General features: G+C 36.3%; 1 non-coding gene and 1 pseudogene across 1 annotated transcript; both read left to right on the top strand.

Moving 5' to 3' along the window:
* The first annotated feature begins 266 nt into the window (after positions 1–266).
* On the top strand, positions 267–18990 carry LOC25494760 (ubiquitin-activating enzyme E1 2-like; annotated as a pseudogene).
* Positions 7305–7411, top strand: LOC120577836 (small nucleolar RNA R71). Its single transcript, XR_005643804.1, has one exon. It is a non-coding gene; the product is annotated as a small nucleolar RNA R71 (small nucleolar RNA).
* Positions 18991–23100: the final 4110 nt, after the last annotated feature.

The raw sequence follows: 23100 nt of genomic DNA, 5'->3' as shown, positions 1-23100 counted from the left end.
ATATAACATTCATGCACATCTAACATGCATCAACAGTTGGTCCGAAACTAACAGGTTCAACGAAGAAGCAGTAGTCATTGCAAAAAAAAAAAAAAAAAAAAAAAAAAAGAAACTGATGAGCGCACTGGTGGATCAAAAAACCCGAAAGGGCGGTCCAGGCAAAAATTAGGGGCATACAAAAAACAAAAACCTCCCCGGTGGATCCAAAATCCGAAAGGACGATCCAGGCAAAAGTTAGGGATTTCAAAATATATACAAAAAAGGCAATGACTATTCAGAAAAGACAGTACGACATTGTGTTTGTGGAATGGCGACTTCTACCCCAGCTTTTGACCATTGGGTCTTACCCCAACAGTGGCTTGATTTCATCTCCAGTGACTTTGTCCCCAACGAAAGTTTCGAGTGTTCGCACAGTGATGCCGGACTATTCTCCTTGTGGACATGCCCAATCTGGTCTCAACCAATATTACCATTACATTGTTATACAAATCTCATACATGTTTATTCATTCATGCATACATAGCACGCATATAAATATCATTCATACATAGTTGCATTTTTTACCCAATATTATGCTTCACTATCCTCAGATATCATCCCCAACGTGTCTAACTCCAAAAATGTCATCAAATCAAACATGGTCCAAAGGGGCAGGTCTCACCAGTAATCAGTCTATACAATTCCCCGTTGTCTTCAGACAAATTCCTTGTTCCCCTCAACTTTATCTTTATCAAGTCACTCCCCTGATACCAAGCTTTACATTGTCTTTACTTTCACCGGAGGCTTTGCTTTTAGCAAATGCCAATGGTCTGTCTTGCCTTTATTTTTTACCGTGTGTGCACTATCCCACAATGTTAGCAAACCCTGTCGGTCCATCATGTCTTTACTTTCGCCACTCGTCGGCTAAATCATGTCTTTACTTTCGCCACTTGTCGGCTAAATCGTGTCTTTACTTTCGCCACTTGTCGGCTAATCATGTCTTTACTTTCGCCACTCGTCGGCAACCAATCATGTCTTTACTTTCGCCACTTGTCGGCTAAATCATGTCTTTACTTTCGCCACTCGTCGGCTAAATCATGTCTTTACTTTCGCCACTTGTCGGCTAAATCATGTCTTTACTTTCGCCACTTGTCGGCGAATCATGTCTTTACTTTCGCCACTTGTCGGCCAATCATGTCTTTACTTTCGCCACTTGTCGGCTAAATCATGTCTTTACTTTCGCCACTTGTCGGCTAAATCATGTCTTTACTTTCGCCACTTGTCGGCTAAATCATGTCTTTACTTTCGCCACTTGTCGGCTAAATCATGTCTTTACTTTCGCCACTTGTCGGCGAATCATGTCTTTACTTTCGCCACTTGTCGGCTAAATCATGTCTTTACTTTCGCCACTTGTCGGCTAATCATGTCTTTACTTTCGCCACTTGTCGGCTAATCATGTCTTTACTTTCGTCACTCATCGGCAAATCATGTCTTTACATTCGCCACTCGTCGGCAAATCACGCCTTTACTTTCGCCACTCGTCGGCCAATCATGTCTTTACTTTCGCCTTGAAACAATGTCATTTATACTTACCTATCATTTCCTTCCCCAGTGATACCTATCCATTTGTCTCCCAGTCAGTCTTTGCATCATCTTTACCTTCATGCTTACATCATATTCAGTCATATTATCACATTCGGTGCATCACATCCCTGGCATTTCAAACGGTCCAAAATTGGCGTTTTTTATATATTTAAGTCTCCTCGACCCTTTGGTTTAAAAGGTTCCCTTTTAAACCCTTCGTGACGAAGAAACTTAAATAGGGGCATCTGTCATACCCCAAATTTGGACCATTTGAAATCTTTTTTGTCCACATTTTTTAATAGTTCAGATTCTCTTTTATTCATTTTTTTACCGTTTAAAACTCGTGTTTTTCGTCATTAATCATTTAAAAACTTTCATCTTGCATTTAAGTCCTCGCTTGCATTTTTTACAACATTTAAAATAACTCCATTTGCATTTTTATAAACGCATTTTATAATCCTTTTAGTCATAACAGGCAAGTCATTTTAAAATGGCTAATCGCATTTTAAAAGGCGTTTTTTTTATTAATCTTTTCAATCGAAATTTCGGCAGGGAGGATACTTTGAAGTACCTCATGTCAGATTCCGAAGGGACTTCTTTTTATTATTTTCTTTTTTTAGTTTAGTTTATTTATTATTATTATGTTTATTTATTTTTATTTTTATTTAGGAAACAAAACCAAAGTCACTCACGTGACTTCATTTTGTTTTTCTTCTTTCTTTTTTCTTTCTTTTCTTTTTTACTTTTTATTATTCTTTTTGTTTTTTATTTATTTATTTATCTTTTTGTCAAATCTTTTTCTCCAAGTCTCAGCTGCAGGGGCATTTTAGTCATTTGTTGGTACCAGAGCCAACCCTAATTTGTCACTATAAAAGCCTGTCAATCATTGGGAAATGGGCCAGAGAAAAACACTATTCACGTCAGAAAAAGTCAGTCAACAGCAATCACACTCACAAACAATCTCCAAACTTCTCTCTCCAAAATTTTGGATCAAAAACCCAAAGTTTCATGAACTCACATGAACCATATCAAGAACACATGAACCTCAATCATTTTCAGAAACACACAATAACAACATAAACACCTCAAATCATTCATACAACCACAAATCATCATCATTCCAAACAAACAAAACCGAACCGGACTAGAGGGAGACAAAACCGAACCGGACTAGAGGGAGAGAAAGCCAAACCGGAACAAGGGAGAGAAAGCCGAACCGGAAAGAGAGAGTAGAGGTATTTTTGGCTCACTTTTCTTTGATTTTTCTTTGTTAGATCTAGGTTTGTAGGAGTTTGTTTTCAAAAATCTAAGTTCAGATTCGCACAAAGCAAGAAAAAGGATATTCAAAACTGAAATTATTTTTGAATTTGGTGGAGTTTTGAAACTCCGGCGCGGTGGTGCCACCACCGGCCACCGCGCCGGAAGATTGCATCTCGCCGGAGAAGAAAAGAAAAAGGGGGGCGCTGGTTTTTTTTTTTTTTTTTCTAGAGAGAAGGGAGAGCAAATGTTTTAGAGAGAGGGAGGAAGGAGGAAATGAGGAAGAAAACCGGTCCCTATGCTTTATAACATGTGCAGACCGGTCTGGTTCATCTGAACCGGACCGGTCCATTTGATTCCTTTCTTCTTTCTTTCTAAGCCTTTAGATCCTTTCCTTTTTTTAATCTAACGGTCATGTATGTGCAATCCATGGTGACATTTAGTACCCCCTTCAGATCTAGACTGTTTGATTTTTAATCTAACGGTCAAGGATGATTCTGTTTAGATCACATGTGTGTTCCTTGCTTGCAGTATTCCATGTTCTTTTTTATCCAACTGTTGGATCTTAGATCCTATGGCTATGATGAAACCAAGGTTTGAATTTGGACCATTGATTTAATCCAATGGTCCAGAATTAATCCTGCTGAGCAATTGTTTTATTATTTTCATTTGTTATTGTTTTTATTTTTTTAAATGCTGATTTTTATTTCTTTTTGACATTTTATGTTTAGAAAAATTCCAAAAAAATGTTTTTCTCACTATTTTAATTTTCTATCATTGTTAAAAATCCATCCTATTTTTTTCCTTTTAATTTGTTTTTTTTATATGATGATCTTAAATTTTTTTTTTTTTTTATTTTTATTTTAATTCTTGCTTATTATTTCTTATATCTCATTCATCATAATATTCCTTGTGATTACTAACCATTTAATTTTTGTCTTAAATCATAGCATGCATATTTAATTTTTCTCATCATTTTATTTTGTCATTGACTTAGTATGTATAAATAGGGAATTGATGTAATTTTATTTCTTGCATTTTATTTTGGCATAAAGGCCTTAGGGTTGTATTTAGGAATTGATGTAATAATGTAGGTAACACAAGCACCGACACAAGCACCGACACATGCACCGACACCACCACATTTTATTTACCGCTTTCCGTTAATTTTTTTTTACGACATTACGTTAGTTTTCACCGTTAGTTTAGAAAAAAATCATTTTCACAAAAAAATCAAATATGTCAAATTCAAAAATATTTTTTCTTAGCAACATTTTCCCTTTATTTTCTTAATCAAATTTTTTTATCAATTTTAATTCAACTTCAATCATTTTCAAAATTTAAAATCAATCAACCTCACTCATTTCTTTTATCTCATGCCTTGAGGCCTCTTTCTCTTCTTAAAATCATTTTCAAAAAATCTTAAAATCAACCTAACCCACCAAAGAAATTTTTGAGTGGAACTACGTCGGTTTTGATCCCTTTCCCAAAAGGGTACGTAGGCAGAGGACTTGTCCTTCCAAATCAAATAAAAATAACTAAAAACATACTTCTTCTCCCTCCATTCTTTCACTTAGACATTAGGCAATAATTTTTCAAATAAACAAGTAGCTTAGCACAAGATAATCTAGGTAAGAGGTTCCTACGGAATACCGTAGATGCTTAGGATGCTAGCACCTTCCCTTCGCATAACCAACCCCCGAATCCAAAGTCTCGAAAAGGGTTTTTACTCATTTTTTCCCTTCCCAAGAATAAAAATCGAGAGTTCAAAGATTGACGATTCAAATCAATTAATGGTTTGATATCCAAAAATCGCGAGCACAAAACTCTATGGTTAGGGTTATCAAAATTCAACCTATCTTTCGTAAATACAATAGAACTTAAAAATTCATAGGTGAAATTCTCATACCCTCTCATAGGTCTCAACATATCAACCCATCCTAACCTTTCTAGCAGATTAAACACATTATCTTTAATACCTAGCTTATTCATGTCATGGTTATCAGGGTACCTGCAAGGTTGTAGAGGTTTAGAGATTAGAATTTTGTACCTATCCCTTTGCTTGTTGTCCCTGAAGGTGATGCCATGATTTTTGGCTTGCGCTTTCTTCTTTGGGGGAGGTCCCCCGAATGAGCTTGCAACTTCCTTACCACTTCTCTTTGAAGCCATTGCCTTGACCTTGCTTTTGGTGTGGTGGTGGTTTGGGTAAGGGTTGTTTTGGTGGAAAAGGTTGGGTTAGTGTTGTGGTGAAGGTTTAGGTGAGTTTTAGGGGTTGGGTTAGGGAGGTTGGTGAAGAATTTCTGGTTATTGGGTGAGGTTAATGAGGGTTACGAATTTGGCTGATGTTGGTTGGAATGGATGAAAGTTGTTTTGGAATGGTGGGTTATGATGGGGATGATGTTTGTGGTTGATTGGGTGGAGAAATTTTGTAAATTGGTAGGTTTTTGGGTAGAAGTGGAGGTTGAAGATTTTGTGGCTATGGAGGTTTTAGAGAGAAGTTTGAAGGTGGAGAGATGTTTGTGGTTGAGAGTGAAGGGAGAAGGTGAGGGAAAAACGAGCAAATAGCCTACCTGGGTCGGGCACGGTCGTGCCAACCTTAGCACGGGCCGTGCCAACATTCTGGAATTTCTGCTGGTTTTGGATGGGCAAGGTCTGGCACGGCCGTGCCAGGGTGAGCACGGGCCGTGCCAAGGTTCTGGACATGGGGTCTCAAATTTTTTTCGTTTTCTTGAATCACCTTCGGACAATTACCTACAAAATAACTTAAAAACAACAAAAACAAACAAAACGAAAGCAGTTAAATGCGTGGGTTGCCTCCCACGAAGCGCTCTTTTATTGTCATTAGCTTGACGTTAGGAAAGTGTCCTTAGAAAGGATCAAAGAGATCATATTGTGTAGTCGACGCTAGGAAACGTTCTTTCACATTATGAACTTCAATCATGTTACAAGAGTAAAGAGCGGGACCTTTCATAACATTCTCCAACTCGTATCCAATCATCGCATCACTCGCTTCAAAAACTATCCTACCACTCTGAACATCTATTATAGCACCTGCAGTAGCTAGGAAGGGTCATCCTAAGATTATAGGGACATCATGGTCCTCTTCTATGTCAACCACCATGAAATCAGTCGGGATATATATCCCTTCTATTTTGACGGGTATGTCCTCAATGTAGCCAACTAGAGGGTTAGTAGAACGATCCGCTAATTTCAAGATCATCTCGGTAGGTTTAAGCTCTCCTATTCCCATCCTTTTGAAGAGGGATAAGGGCAACAAACTTACACTAGCCCCTAAGTCACACAAGGCCTTATCAACGGTTTCTTTTCCTATCACACAAGGGATGGTAAAACTACCTGGATCTCTAAGCTTTTGGGGTTGCTTTTTGACGATTGCACTACTTTCCCTAGTTAAAGCTATTGTCTCTTTGTGATCTATATCCTTTTTCTTTGAAAAAATTTCTTTTAAAAATTTGGCGTATAGAGGCATACGAGACAAAGCTTCAGCAAAGGGAATCTTAATGCAAATCCTTTTAAGTATGTTTAAGAATTTAGCAAATTGGGCCTCCAAGTTGAGCTTAGTGAGCCTTAATGGGTTAAGGGCCTTGTTCTTATCAAGCGGTGTCTTTATCGCATCCTTCTCACCTAGAAGCTTAACACTCTCTCCCTTGACACTTTTGGCTTTAGTAATGGTCTCTTCTAACTTACTGCCCCCTAGAGAAATAGCATTAACATGGGCTTTGGGGTTTGTTTCAGGTTGACCAGGAAAGACTCCTGGTCTTTGAGAAGAGGTGGCCACTTGTTGGGCCACTTGGGAGATTTGGGTCTCAAGCATTTTGGTGTGAGTGGCGATGGAATCAACCTTGGTATTGAGTTTGGAGAGAGAGTCGTTCAGAAATCCCGTTTGGTTTTTTAACTCTTGAAGATTTTTATTCTGATTAGCAATGCAATTTTCCAATAAAATCTCCAAACTTGATTTCTGAGCCACTCTCTGGTTGTTTGTATAGCTAGGTGGTGCTGCTTGTCCATATGAACCTTGAGGATTTTTGTAAAAATTTTGATTTGGCCTCATTCCTAGGTTGTATTGAGCGTAATTCAGTTGCTCAATATTGGCAGCACTACCTAACTGACAATCAACACCTATATGACCAGTTATACCACAGACTTCACAAGGAGGGGATGCAGAAGAAGATGCGACAGCATTAGCATTAAGTTTTTGAAATTTTTGGGTTAATGCCTCGACCTTAGCAGCAAGGTGGTTATATTCAGAGACTTCGTATATACCTGCCTCTTTCTTAGAGGGAGTAGGAGTGGTGACGGCTCTCTCGTTGGTCTATTGGTAGTGATTCTGAGCCATGTCCTCAATCAAAGCATAAGCCTCCGTGTAGTTTTTGTTCATTAGAGCTCCACCTGCAGCTGCATCAACAGACATCTTAGTGGTATAAGACAAGCCATTATAAAACGTGTGGACTATAAGCCACTTCTCTAGGCCATGGTGGGGACAAAGTCTAAGAATTTCCTTGAAACGCTCCCACGCCTCATAGAGAGACTCCCCATCTTTTTGATTGAAACGCGTTATTTGGTCTCTAAGCTTAGCGGTTTTAGATGGGGGGGAAAATCGGGCGAGGAATGCTCGCCTCATATCGTCCCATGAAGTAATGGAACCGACTTCTAGGGAATGGAACCAAGCTCTAGCTCTATCCCTTAAGGAAAAGGGAAAGAGATGAAGTCTTACGGCTTCTTGGTTCTCTTTTATGGTGCCACTAAGTCTAAGGAAGGAAGAAATATGGAGATTTGGATCCTCAGTGGGTGATCCAGAAAATTGATTTTGCTGCACTAAATTGAGTAGTGCAGGCTTGATTTCGAAGTTATTACCCGCAACCGTTGGGTACACGATAATAGCTTGTGGCTCTTCCGTTGAAGGAGTAGCATACTCTTTGAGAGTGCGTTCAGCCATAGCAGTATTATTTTGTGCCTCTCTCTTTTTCTTATGCAAAAATCTTTCGATCTCAGGAATAAATTCTCCGAGACTTTTACTTCTTCGCATAAGAAACCGAGAACCCAAGAAGTTAGTGGTAAAACAAAAGAAAGAAGTAGAAGAAAAGAGGAAGAGAAGAGAGTTCTAATCACAAGGAAAGAGTTATCAAATTAGTTTACTCCCCGGCAGCGGCGCCAAAAACTTGACGAGATAAAACCGCAAGTGCACGGTCTTAACGAAGTAGTATAAAAGAGTATCGTTCCGACAGGGAGTAGTTCAATTTAATTAACCTTTAGAGATGATTAGAAGAGAGAAGAGGATTGTAAGTTGGGGGTTTTTAAACGGTTGAAAATTAATATAATAAAAGAGCCTTGGGATCGTTGGTTTCATCTAAATAACAAGTCCTTCTCAAACCAAAACTATAAGCTTATAATGTTATGTTAGACCTAATTTCTCAAGACAGTCTCTCTTATGTTCCTCTAGCAGCCAAGCCTATTTCGCTGACTTGATTACTATTGGATTTTGGTTCCTCTAACAACCAAGCCTATTTCGCTGACTTGATTGTTATTAGTTCCCTTGAAGATCGAAACTATATGTCTCAAAGATTGCAAAGCCTATTTCGCTGACTTTGCAATCCTTGTCTGAATTCACTTGTTCGAATATCAAAGCTCCACTTTCGTTTTATGAATTGATATTTGGAATGATGGATAAACAATTATCAAACCCTCCACTTTCGTTTCCACAGGTTGATAATGGTTGATCCATGTTAAGACGGTGAATTCAGATAAGAGATTAGGGCTACATAAGATTAGGGCTTAGAGCTTGGTTTGATTAGGATTATGTCATTTAGACTTATCCAACAATCCCAAGACAAGGAGAAGTCTACTCACTCATGTTCATCGTAGACATGGGGGAGAAGAGAGAAAGCATGAAAGTAAAAGACAAGAAAATAAAGGAAAAGAAAAGAACTTTAATTAGAAAAGCAATTGTCACTTATTGTATTCCAAGTAAAGATGAATATTTGTGATGGCTAGCTACTCTATTTATAGCACACATTCGACTTAAAATCTAAGCAAGTATATTCCAAGAATATTCCACGAGAGATTGCGCGCCAAAATAGAATAGCTCAGAATCCAAGCAAAAGCAGCAAAAGGTGTTCTGGAGGGTGGCACGGCCGTGCCAAGCCTAGCACGGGCCGTGCCAGCATTCTGACTTGAGGGAGACGTATTTTTGTTCCGAATCTTTATATTTTTGTACCGAATCAGCTCCAAACCCCTTTCTTTTGCTCCAAGACTCAATCCATCCAATATTCGTTCCTGAAATATATTAAAATAGACAATAAATGACTCATCAATTATGCAGGGGACGTTGATGATCGAAAAAGTACGTCTGGATATGTATTTTTGCTTGGCTCTGGAGCAGTGGCTTGGTCCTCAAAGAAGCAGTAGTTACACTCTCCACCACTGAAGCGGAGTTCATAGCAGCAGCCTCTTGTGCATGCCAAAGTGTGTGGATGCATAGGATTCTTGAAAAGCTAGGTCATGAGCAGAATAAGTGCACTGTTGTTTTTTGTGACAATAGTTCTACAATTAATCTATCAAAGAATCCAGTTTTGCATGCTAAGAGCAAACACATTGATGTTAGATTCCACTTTCTTCGCGACTTAACAAAAGTTGGGGTGATTAAATTAGAGAACTGTGATTCAAAAGATCAAATTGCAGATATTATGACCAAACCATTGAGGCAACATGTGTTTCTGAAGTTAAGAGAATCACTTGGAGTTTGCTCAATACAAGCAGTAACCTGATAGCAAAAGTTGCAGATGGGCTTAAGGGAGCAATTGTTAGGAATTATTGATGACATGTCAGTTAGACTAAGTCATTTAGTTGCTGTTTTATTGTTTAATAAAGTCCTATTTATTAGGAACTGGCTTTGCTTATTTTTCTGAACTATCACCACGTCCTTAGGTGTAAACGTGGGTGCAGTTATTTTATTTATTGCTCTTGTAATGCTAATATAAAGCATCATCAGTATTACTGAATAATATAGAGTGTTTTCATTCCAAATAACTCTACAATTCTTAGGGTTTTTCAATTTCATCGATTCGAGTCTAACATAATCACTTTGTTTTTAACAATTTTTCTGTTTTCTTTTGTTGATAATCTTGACGGTGCGTATTTGTCGCCGTGTATTCAGCAGATTATTTCACCATGCTTCCAAGAAAGAGAGTTAGTGAAGGAGAAGTTGTTGTAGAAGAACCGATTAACAACAACAACAACCACTTAGGTTCAGTTAAGAGCGGTGAACGAGAGTGACAAGAGTTTCAGTAGCGGCGGCGATAACAGTAACAGTACCGGGAATTTGTTTGCGGCGAGGAGGCTTATCGAGAGTAGTGTTCTTGTTTCCGGGATGCAAGGACTTGGTGCTGAGATTGGTAGTAAAATTATCGCTCTTTTTAACTAACTTATGTGTTGTTGATTTGATAGATCTAGCTTTGTGTGTTTGGTTTTAATATACGGCATTTGGAACATGAACTTATTACGTTGAAGTTTGAATCTTATTTGAATTTATCTCTTGATATAAGTATTTATGTTCGTGTTTGGTTTGGATACTCATGTAGCAATTATTTTTTATATGCCCATACTCCCATTGATAAACTTCTCCAGATAGCTTATAAGTAAACGTTTAGTTGAACTCCTTAGAATAGCTTATTACTTATTAGACAAGTGTTCACGGGGTGTGTTTGAATATACATTTTATTGAAGAGATTATGAAATTGTATTTTCAACAAACGAAGAGGCAATAGGGTAAACTCTGCTTTAAATGTTAGCTTATTACAATAAGCTGAAAATAGTCTGAACATTTTATAAGCTATTGTTACGAGTATTTCTAAATGCTACCTTAATAAAATCGCTCTTCAACCACACCCTAGATCATTATGATTATAGAACACTGTAAGGTTTATGGACATGGCATCATGCACACATCCAAATCCTAATTCCAAAAATGATAAAGGTACTAACTTACGTCCCATTCAATTTAAAATCATTAATTTAGAGATCTTTGCTTTGCCACTTGAAATATTTCATTTGTCTCATGTTTTATTTTTAACAGTTTAGTGATAAAAATTCCAACATGTCAGCTTTTTCTAATGCCTTGGATTGAAATTTTCTGCGTGCAGCAAAGAATCTTATTCTTGCTGGTGTAAAATCTGTAACCTAGCACGATGAAGGGGCGGTAGAGTTATGGGATTTTTCCAGCAATTTTGTGTTTTCAAAAAATGATCTTGCTAAAAACAGGGCAGAAGCTTCTGTCAGTAAGCTGCAGGAACTCAATAACGCAGTGCGTGTACGAAGCTTGACAACTAAGCTGACCAAAGAACAACTTTCTAATTTCCAGGTGCTTCTACTTTTGCTCTCTACTTATTTTTTGGAGTCAGTTTTTTTAACGCATTCATATGTATATCTCCCATATATAAAGTGATTCTGTACGGAATTGTAGGAAATGATTTTCCTTATTCACACCTTAATATTGAAATTTTTATACGCATTCCCAGATCCTCTGTTACAAATCCAGGCTATTATACTTGGTGGGTACAACACATATACTTGGAATTTATATATCTGCTAGTTATATAATAGTACAGGCTCAGCTCTTTTTTTATATTACTTATACAGCCCATGTGCATAGACTCTAACATACTATTATCTGTAAAAACGGGTGTCCCAATGTGTATTTAGACTTCCATAGAACTTTGAGATGAGGTGTTTTGAAACCAGTTAAAATAATAAAATAAATACGTTATTAAAGCTTGATAGGAACTTGTATTTAGTTTGGAAATAGAATAGAGGAAGTTCTCTTGACTACAAAACTAGAACACTGCAAGTTTGTGCATTAATTATGTAGAATGGGATTTGAAGATTCAATATTTGAAATTATTGAATGAAGGCGATTCATTTGCATAATAGGTGATTAATGTGTATGGAAGTCATTATTTTGGTGGCTAGGGACTATGGTCTATTCTAATTCTAATGTTTAAATTATAAAATCATGGAAGATATAACTACTCATAATAAGAGGGGAGGCGTATTATTAAGAGAGTCATAATAAGATGAGGGGCATATTATTTTTCGAGGGAAAACTTCTCTCTGTTATTTCTAATCAAGGAATTATTAACTTTCTTTTTTTAGGAATATGGTGAGGATAGAACTTTAGCAATTATCCATAGCTTTTCATTACTTGCTCTATGCTTGGGCCACCATTATTAGTCTAGTACTTGAGCATTTTCTCAAAACTGTATCTGTCATACTTCAGCAATAATGTCACTTGTCACATATCGTACATATAAGAGTGATATTTTAGCTTTTGGTCTTAGGTTTATATTTAATTGGTGATTAGTCATTATTTTGGTGGCTATTGTCTATTCTAATTCTAAAGTTTGCAGTATAAAATAATTGAATGTATAACTAAGATTAATAATAGTATAGAAAAAACCCAACTCATGAGAAAGTTATAGTAGTTGCGAACATAGTAGTCAATAGCGGCCAATAGCGCCGCTATAGCGCCCGCGCGGTGCGGTACCGGAGCGCTACGCAACAAGCCATAGTGTTGCGGTGTGAGATAGCGGCGCAATGCTTAGGAGCGGTTTTGCAGTTTAGAACCGCTATTTCATTTTAAGAGAAAATACAAAATTGTCCTTGGTTTAAAAAAAAACAAGGGTATTTATGTAAATCTTCCTCTGCTTTTCTGCTGTTCTGTAAAACTTATTCACCTCTGCTGTAAATCTTCCTCTACTTTGTCGTGTTTGCTCTGTTATCCTGTTATTTTTTTGTTTAATAATCTCAAAATTCTGTTGTTCTGTTACTTTTTTGTTCTAGTTTTCTTTGTTATAATTGATTCCAAACTCCATTCTGCTCTCTCTCTGTTTCTGTTTGTAGTTTGTACAAACGATCCTCTGTTTTGTTCATATAAAACTCTATTCTGCCCTCTCTGTTTCCTTATTTTTGTTGTTTTTGTTTTTATGAAATAGCGGTCATACTGCTATGCGCTATCCCGCTATAGCATTTTTGGGGTCGGCCGCTACACGCCGCTATCCGCTATTAGCTACTATGGTTGCGAATTAGGTGAGTCATGATAAAAGATGAGAAGCCCATCATTTACGAGTAGAAACTTCACTCCTATTATACTAATCATTGAATTGGTAACTTTTGTTTTTAGGATGTGGTGAGGGCAGAACATTAGCTATTACCAATAATTTTTCTTTACTTGCTCGGTGCTTGAGCCACCCTTATTAATCAAGTACCTGAGCAATTTCTCAACTTTATGTCATACTTCGGAAATAATGTCCCTCGTCACATATCATACAGAAATAATGCCACTCGTCACATATCATACACATTAGAGAAATATTTTAGTTATTGATCTTGGGTCTATGATTAATTGGTTAATTTTTCATGTTATTTTTTTATGTCCCAAACATTTTTGAAGGAAGAATAGCTGCAAACCGGGTCACATGTATTTGACTATTGTTTTAAGCCAATATAATGTAGATTACATTTCTTATTAAATTTTGAAGTAAATGAGACGTATTTCTTGCTTAAAATCTTAAACAACACAGTATCTGTATGTAATGTTAAGGTTTTTTTGGAAGTGTTGATGTGATATTAGATATTAGGTGGAATGACCGTCAACAATAACATGATTGGAGACAAGTGTGTTCATTACCTTATATTGTTGTAGACCGTCTATCACACACAATAATTCTGATGGTTACTTTATTTTTATATATATTGGTAGAAATGTGAAGGGAAATAACATATTCTATTGTAGATCATTTAATGAAGTCATGTGAGAGGAGCAAGTTTGAATTTATTTGACCATTTCATTAAAACTTGTCCTTCTTTAGAGTTGTATAGTGTGTCCATTAGTTTCTGACTTATTTGAATAAATTTAAATTTGTTTATTATAACTGTCTTATAGGCTGTTGTTTTTACGGAAGTCAGTCTTGAGATAGCTGTTGAGTTCAATGATTACTGCCACAGTCATCGGCCTCCTATTGCTTTTATTAAAACTGAAGTTAGAGGTCTTTTTGGTTCCGTGTTTTGTGATTTTGGGCCTGAGTTTACTGTTGTTGATGTCAATGGAGAGGAACCACATACTGGAATAATTGCGTCCATCAGCAATGACAACCCTGCTCTAGTTACTTGTGTTGATGATGAGAGACTTGAGTTTTAGGATGGAGACCTTGTTGTATTCTCTGAAGTTCATGGTATGAAAGAGTTGAATGACCGAAAGCCAAGAAAGATTAAAAATGCTACAGCATATTCATTCACTCTTGAAGAAGACACCACAAACTATGGTGCCTATGAAAAAGGTGGTATTGTCACACAGGCCAAACAACCACAGGTTTTGAACTTCAAACCTCTAAGGGAAGCACTCAATGATCCAGGCAAATTTCTTCTTAGCGATTTTTCTAAGTTTGACCGCCCACCTCTACTGCATCTAGCATTCCAGGCCTTGGATAAGTTCATTTCTGAGATTGGCCGCTTCCCCGTCGCTGGTTCAGAGGAAGATGCACGTAAATTCATTTCAATCGCCAGTAATATTAATGGGAACATAGGTGATGGAAGGTTGGAAGATGTGAATCCCAAGCTTCTACGGCAATTTGCCTTCGGTGCTAGGGCAGTATTGAACCCTATGGCTGCCATGTTTGGTGGAATTGTAGGACAAGAGGTTGTTAAAGCATGCTCTGGGAAATTTCATCCACTGTTTCAGGTATTTAATATTTCTTGTTAATCCTTATATCCTCTTATAATTTGAAATATTGGGTGCTGCAAACTTTAGCCCATATAGAAGTATTTTGCCATAAAATTTCTCTCGAGTTAGTCAGCCATTTGAGTTTTGCATGTTCTTTTTGCTGCTTCAATTGGGATTTCTAGAAGTAGAACTATGCATCTTCTCTAGTCTTTTGTATAAATAATTTTTGGGCATAATTATATTTTAAACAAAGACAGCTTATATCTGATATTGGATCTTAGGAAAAAAGCTTTCCAATATTTTGAGCAAGGTTGAAGCTGATGCCTCATAATAAGTGAAATTTGGTCTTGACTATCATTTAAATGTTTGAATTCTGGACCTCTTTTATAATATTCATGGTTTTCCCAAGCATTTAAGCTTTGCATGTTCTTCCCTCTGCCTGCACAACAATCCCTGTCTAACAGTAATCCAAACCTTGAGGCATTGTCATAAGAGTTTAAAACAGTTCCAAGATATACTTAGATTAATAAGGTTTTGCTTGGCTTATAAAAATACAGAGTCTATCGGTAAATATCATGTTTTTAACTTCTTTTTCGTTCTTGCGGTATTGAGTTCGCTCTCCCCCCCGGAGATTATAATACTTTGCATTTCTTCTAGTCTGTAATTGTGGTTTTTTAACTTCTGTTTTCTTATGATCTCTGCAGTTTTTCTACTTCGACTCTGTGGAATCACTTCCTACAGAACCATTGTATCCTAATGATTTACAACCTATAAATAGTCGTTACGATGCTCAGATTTCAGTTTTTGGGCACAAGTTACAGAAGAAATTTGAAGATGCTGATGTGTTTGTTGTTGGATCTGGTGCACTGGGATGTGAATTTTTAAAGAATCTTGCCTTAATGGGAGTTTCGTGTGGAGGTATAGGGTTGCTTACAGTTACTGATGATGATGTCATAATGAAGAGTAACTTAAGAAGGCAGTTCCTCTTCCGTGATCGGAATATTGGCTGGGCGAAGTCGACAGTTGCTGCATCAGCTGCTGCATCTATAAACCCTGAACTGAATATTGAAGCTCTGCAAAACCATGTTTGCTCTAAAACAGAAAATGTGTTTCATGATACCTTTTGGGATAACTTGAGTATTGTCATTAATGCACTAGATAATGTGAATGCAAGACTATACGTGGATCAGAGATGCCTGTCTTTCCAGAAACCACTTCTTGAATCTGAAACTCTTGGAGCTACATGCAAAACCCAGGTGGCCATTCCCCACCTAACAGAAAACTATAGTGCCTCAAGAGAACCACGTGAGAAACAAGCACCAATGTGTACCGTGCATTCATTTCCACACAACATTGACCACTGCTTGACTTGGGCTCGATCAGAGTTTGAGGGTTTGCTTGAGAAAACTCCATCTGAAGTAAATGCGTATTTATCCAACCCAAGTGAATATACTAATGCAATGAGGAAAGTTGGTTATGCTCAGGCAAGGGATAATTTGGAGCGCGTTCTTGAATGCTTGGACAAGGAGAAGTGTGAGGCTTTTGAAGATTGTATTACTTGGGCCAGGCTTAAGTATGTTTGCTTGATAATATATGTTTTATTTATGTTAATTCTTGCCGGTGTATATTAGTTTTACCTGTATCTGTATGTGCTACACTCAAGCATGGTTTTTTATCCACAGGTTTGAAGATTATTTTGCTAACCGAATGAAGCAGTTGGCTTTTACTTTTCCTGAGGATGCTGCAACTAGTACTGGAGCTCCGAAACGATTCCCTCGTCCACTGCAGTTCTCCTCCTCTGATTCAAGTCATCTCCAGTTTCTGATGGCAGCCTCTATACTACGCGCAGAAACATTTGGTATCCGTACACCCTATAAAGTTGGCAGAAGTTGTTGATAGAATGATAGTACCTGACTTTCAGCCGAAGAAGGATGTGAAAATAGTGACAGATGAGAAGGCAACCAGTCTCTCTACTGCGGATGATGTAGTTGATGATTTAAAGGACAAGTTAGAGAAATTGCGGTCAAATCTGCCACTAGGGTTCAGGATGAAGCCAATCCATTTTGAGAAGGTATATTTTTATTTTTTTCTTCTGACAGAATATTCATCATGTTGCTTGTGAAGCCCTTTCTTTTTTGTAATTGTATTTGGTGGTTTCAATAAGCAATTTTGGAAGTTTTTACATGCTTAGGATAGAATCTGGGTTCACAATACATAATTTATTTATTTAAATCAGAGCTTACAAAAAAATTTCTACCTAAAAATTGCAGGATGATGATACAAACTACCATATGGACGTGATAGCTGGGCTTGCCAACATGAGAGCACGCAATTGCAGCATTCCTGAAGTTGACAAGCTGAAGGCCAAGTTTATTGCCGGGCGGATCATTCCAGCGATTGCAACCTCAACTGCGATGGCCACTGGCCTTGTCTGTCTTGAGTTGTACAAAGCTTTGGATGGAGGGCACAAACTCGAGGACTACCGAAACACCTTTGCCAACTTAGCACTGCCTCTCTTTTCCATTGCTGAGCCAGTTCCGGCAAAGGTCATCAAGCATCAATATTTGAGTTGGCCTGTATGAGACAGATGGATTATAAAAGACAATCCTACTCTCAGGGAGCTTCTTGATTGGCTGAAGGAAGAAGGTTTGAATGCTTATAGTATTTCTTGTAAGTGTATGCTGCTTAATTTAAGACTAGAAATCAAACACATGAGTGTATTTGATCATGTGACAATTCAATCTTCAACTTCATCTTCAATTTTTTTCTCCTCTCTACTCTAAAGTCCACATTCTTCGTCAAGTTTTTTCCTTCTTTGGTTCTTGAGAGATCAAGGCCAAGCCGTGGTCATCACTTGTAATAGATTGTTCTCAAGAATACATTGCAAGATTGAGGTAACAATTTTCTCATTTATTCCTTCACAAATATTATAGACCGGGTCATTATGAGTATATGTATAAAAGAAAATTTTGATTTTGCGAAAAAAATATTTTGGTCAAAATATTTTAGTTTTTGAAAGTTTAAGAAAATTATTTTCTTTACATGGATAAACTTCTATTGTGCCAAGGTTTGTGTATGGTTGACCCTCTCCCTAAGTTTCCGGTCACAAAAATAAACAAATTTTGCCTTAGGTCATAGTTAGATGGACCTTTATATTTAAAACGATGAAAATGGACATCTGATTTATGATCAAAGGTTAAAGATTAAAAAATTTAGAATCAAAATACTATTTTGAAAACAGTTGTGCTATATGGTGCGACAAGCACCACACGAATTGCACGAGAGAATGGCTGACCCCACCATCCAATTTCCTTTTTATATTATTTTTTTTTATATTAACATTAAAATGAATAAATAAACAAATATATGGAAGAGACAATCATGGCACACGTTTTGATTTTAGACAATCACGGCACAAACTTCCTTCTCCATAACCTTATGTTCTGATTTTGTTCAACAACACAAACTCACCGTTACCAACATTCACCACCGTTTTTAAAATTCCTTCTCCATAACCTTGTTGTCTCTGTTCTGCAATCATTGTCGTCATTCTCGTTGTGGTTGTCATCGCACAACTATCTCTGCATATCAACCTGCTATTGCCTCTGTTTATCAGCATTGCTACTCTAGCCTCAACCATCAATTGAAATACGATTTTCCCTAATTTAGCATCCAGTTCAAGAGACAATAGTAAGTCTATTATCTATTTATTTATTGTTTTAGAATTAACCCTGTTGCCTTTACTTTTAATTCAGTTGATTAATTTAAGTTTCTTTTTTAAAAAATTTGTTGCATTAGTGGAGAAAAGGTTTACATCTTGTGAAGAAGAAGAAGAAGAGAGTAATTACATAAATGAAAATTGTAAGGATAATTTAACAGAAAATGAAGATGATGAATCTAAGGTTGGCATGAAATTTAATTCTACAGAAGAAGTTGACAAATATTACAAGAATTATGCTAGATGTATAGGTTTTGGAGTTAGCAAAATCAGTACAAAAAATGGAGATGATGGGAAAAGGTATTTTACTCTAGGGTGTAACCGTGCAAGAAGCTATGCGAGTAAGTCCAAAAATATTTTAAAGCCAAATCCTAGTATGAAAACACACTGTAAGGCTAGAATAAATGTATGTGTGTCTTCAGATGGAACAATTGCTATTTCTAAGGTTGCTCTTGAGCATAATTATGACTTAATAAATCCACGCAAATCAAGATATTTTAGATGCAACAAGAATATAGACCCTAGTATAAAAAGGAGATTGGAGGTTAATGACCAAGCTGGGATTAATGTAAGTAGAAATTTTCGGTCTATGGTTGTTGAAGCAAGTGGATATGATAACCTTACATTCGGGAAAAAAGATGCTAGAAACTACATAGACAAAGTGAGGCGGCTTCGACTCGGGACAGGAGATGCTGAAGCCAATTCAAAATTATTTTGTTAGAATCCAAAGAAGAAATAGTGAATTTTATTATGTAATGGATGTGGATGACACAAGTCGTTTACGAAATGTTTTTTGGGCAGATGCGAGATGTAGGGCTGCTTATGAGTATTTTGGTGAAGTAATAACCATTGACACCACTTACTTAACAAATAAATATGACATGCCTTTTGCTCCTTTTGTTGGAGTAAATCATCATGGTCAGTCAATTTTGTTAGGTTGTGCCCTATTGTCGAAGGAGGATACTAAAACTTTTTCTTGGTTGTTCACTACTAGGTTAGAATGTATGCGTGGGCGTGCACCACAAGCCATAATTACTGACCAGATAGAGCAATGAAAAATGCAGTTGAGGACGTCTTCCCAAAAGCTCGCCATCGGTGGTGCTTGTGGCATATAATGAAAAAGGTTCCAGAAAAATTGAGTAGACTCTCTAACTATGATTCTATCAAAATACTTTTGCATGATGCGGTGTATGATTCTTTGAGCATAAGTGATTTCATGGAGAAGTGGGAAAAAATGATTGAATGTTATGAACTTCATGATAATGAATGGTTGAAAGGGTTGTTTGATGAGCGTCATCGTTGGGTTCCTGTGTATGTGAGAGACACATTTTGGGCTGGAATGTCAACTACACAACGAAGTGAAAGTATGAACGCATTTTTTGATGGATATGTGAACTCAAATACATCATTGAAGCAATTTGTTGAACAATATGATAATGCATTGAAAGATAAAATTGAAAAGGAAAATATGGCTGATTTTAGTTCATTCAATAGAATTATTGCTTGTATAAGTCATTTTGGATTTGAATCTCAATTTCAAAAGGCATATACCAATGCAAAATTCAAAGAGTTTCAAGTAGAAGTGGCTTGTATGATGTATTGTGCTTTCTTTGAGAAAATAGAGGTTATGAACTTAACATATTGTGTTACAGAAAGTAAAAAGGTATTTGATGAAGTTAAAGACATAATGTTCAAGGTATTCTTCAATGAGAAAGACTTTGAAATACGATGTACATGCTATTTATTTGAGTTTAAGGGTATTTCATGTAGACATATCCTTTGTGTTCTTAAGCTCACAGCTAAAACAGAGTCAGTGCCCTCTTGTTATATATTGCCGAGATGGAGGAAGGATATTAAGCGAAGATATACACTTATTAAAAGGATATGATTCTATCAAAATACTTTTGCATGATGCGGTGTATGATTCTTTGAGCATAAGTGATTTCATGGAGAAGTGGGAAAAAATGATTGAATGTTATGAACTTCATGATAATGAATGGTTGAAAGGGTTGTTTGATGAGCGTCATCGTTGGGTTCCTGTGTATGTGAGAGACACATTTTGGGCTGGAATGTCAACTACACAACGAAGTGAAAGTATGAACGCATTTTTTGATGGATATGTGAACTCAAATACATCATTGAAGCAATTTGTTGAACAATATGATAATGCATTGAAAGATAAAATTGAAAAGGAAAATATGGCTGATTTTAGTTCATTCAATAGAATTATTGCTTGTATAAGTCATTTTGGATTTGAATCTCAATTTCAAAAGGCATATACCAATGCAAAATTCAAAGAGTTTCAAGTAGAAGTGGCTTGTATGATGTATTGTGCTTTCTTTGAGAAAATAGAGGTTATGAACTTAACATATTGTGTTACAGAAAGTAAAAAGGTATTTGATGAAGTTAAAGACATAATGTTCAAGGTATTCTTCAATGAGAAAGACTTTGAAATACGATGTACATGCTATTTATTTGAGTTTAAGGGTATTTCATGTAGACATATCCTTTGTGTTCTTAAGCTCACAGCTAAAACAGAGTCAGTGCCCTCTTGTTATATATTGCCGAGATGGAGGAAGGATATTAAGCGAAGATATACACTTATTAAAAGCTTGCGATGCCTTTTACGAAGTTGCTTCTTCATGTATCCATACTGAAAATGATTTATCGAAAGTAATGGATAGAATAGAGAACTTAAAACTGGAGATGACATGTCAAGAAAGTTTTTCAGAGATCACTGAAGGAGATAATTTAGTTCAAAATCAGATGACTAAAATTCTTGATCCTGTAGTGACTCGAAGTAAAGGGCGTCCTCCTTCAAAAAGGAAGGCTTCTAAAGTTGATCAAAGTGTGAAAAGGAAGCTTGCTGGAAAGAAAGGACAAAAAAGCAACAAAAAAAGCAACACTTATCAAAGTCAAGAAGAGGTAATCTTGAAATTTTCAAGTTTATTTTATCTCATTTACACGTAACAAAATGTATGTATAATTTATTTATTTTTATGTAGGAGCCTAGTATATCTAAAGTTCAAGAAAATCAAGAGTTCTCTATATCTCAGACCATTGATCTTGGTTTTGTCTTAGTGCCATATTTCAGTTTGGTCTAGTTTAGTTTCATTTGGCTTTAACGTTGCTTAGCCTTCATTTATCATTTTAAACTTTTTCTAATTTTTCCATCATTGCACTCTTTCTGATTGGTTGAATGTTTTAATATATTTCAATTTCGGTCCTTTTTATGTAATTGGTTTTGAATCAGAGATTATCAATCATGTTGAAAAATTGAGTTTCTGTTAGCATCCGTATGGAGTTTATGTTAGCAGGCATATGGAGAAAAATTGAGTTTCTGTTAGTAGGCATATGGTAGCCTCATTTTTCTGTTTAGTGCGTTTTGTTTTGTTTCTCTGCCCTCTGCAGTTCGCGCATTTGGCTTGCCTTTTTTCACGTTTTATTTTTGTTGTTGTCTGTGTTGTTGGCAGCCTGTGGAGGTTCGAGGTTCTGCTATATCATAGCCCTTTGTATTTTTCTTATTTGTGGCCGCGTGTTTTTGTTGTGCTTTTTGCACACACTCGACGTGAATAAATTTAGTCGTTTCTAAAAAAAAAACATGTTGAATCTTGATTTCGGAAAGTATCATTCTTCAATATATTAAATATTCAAATATTACAACAAAGTTATTCTAAAAGAACATTACAATTATGTAATTACATTAACAATATAAAGGGTACCATATATAGGTGGATCACCCTGAAAATCAGAAAGACAGACAAATGTTTCTGCTCAATAGGAATAATACATCGATCAATCTAAAATAAAGCCGCAGAAGCTGACAAAAACATGAGCAGAACAATGCCTACACAGCAGCCTCTCAACAAGAAAAAGTCGAGTTGAGCATAAATTGAATAAACCAAGAAAACCGTCGGAAACCTCAAACAAAACAGTAGCTGCAAACACACCACTCATAGGAAACAACAACAGTAGGTTGAGCAATAAGGTTAAAAACCGACAACAGCTGCAGCAACATTGGAGCAGCAGAGACAACACAAACACAAGTATGCACTAGACCATGATACCGTTACATTGTGTTTTTGACATCACTTTCCCAAACACAAGTACAAGATACCATTCCATATTAGGCCAGCAACACTAAAAATTTCATTAAAATAATCAGAGTAATTATCACAAACGGAATGTCCCACTTCTTTTTCTTAAAATCATAAATAGAATAATTAACTAATTGTCCTTCAAAATTCAATAACATAATAATTCATACTTCGCAGCGGAATTTATTCATCATCTAAAATTAATAGTCTTTGGCACGAAGGCCTCATCATAACATCTCATATAAATCCAAACAACAATTATTCATGAAAATTCATAAAGTAATACGTAAGGAATAGACAACAACAACAAAATCTCATCCCGTTACGTATCAGAGCACCTAAAGACACACGTAAGAGATAGTCCACTCACGACAGCAATCTAACAGCAACTTAATCGCGATCACCTGCAAGTTACCCATACGAAGGGCAACATTTCCAAGCAGAAGGGGTGAGATTTCACAAACAATAATATTAAGCTTATAATTCAACAATTATATTTAACAACATAAATGTAACGCCCTAGTCGTTATTTTATTTATTTTGATTTATTTAGAGTCTTTTAGATGATTTTAAATAATATTTGTGGTTTATGTGGTGTGTTATATTTTATTATATAATTTATTTTAATAATAATTAGAATAAGTGGGAATTAATATTATTTTGGAGGTTGGGGAGTTAATTAGGAATTAATAGAATTAAGGGGGAGTAAATGAAATAAAGAGGAGTTATATTTT

Source organism: Medicago truncatula, unplaced genomic scaffold, assembly GCF_003473485.1.
Source record: "Medicago truncatula cultivar Jemalong A17 unplaced genomic scaffold, MtrunA17r5.0-ANR MtrunA17Chr0c01, whole genome shotgun sequence".
Classification (NCBI taxonomy): domain Eukaryota; kingdom Viridiplantae; phylum Streptophyta; class Magnoliopsida; order Fabales; family Fabaceae; genus Medicago; species Medicago truncatula.
This window is presented reverse-complemented; position numbering and strand designations above follow the sequence as displayed.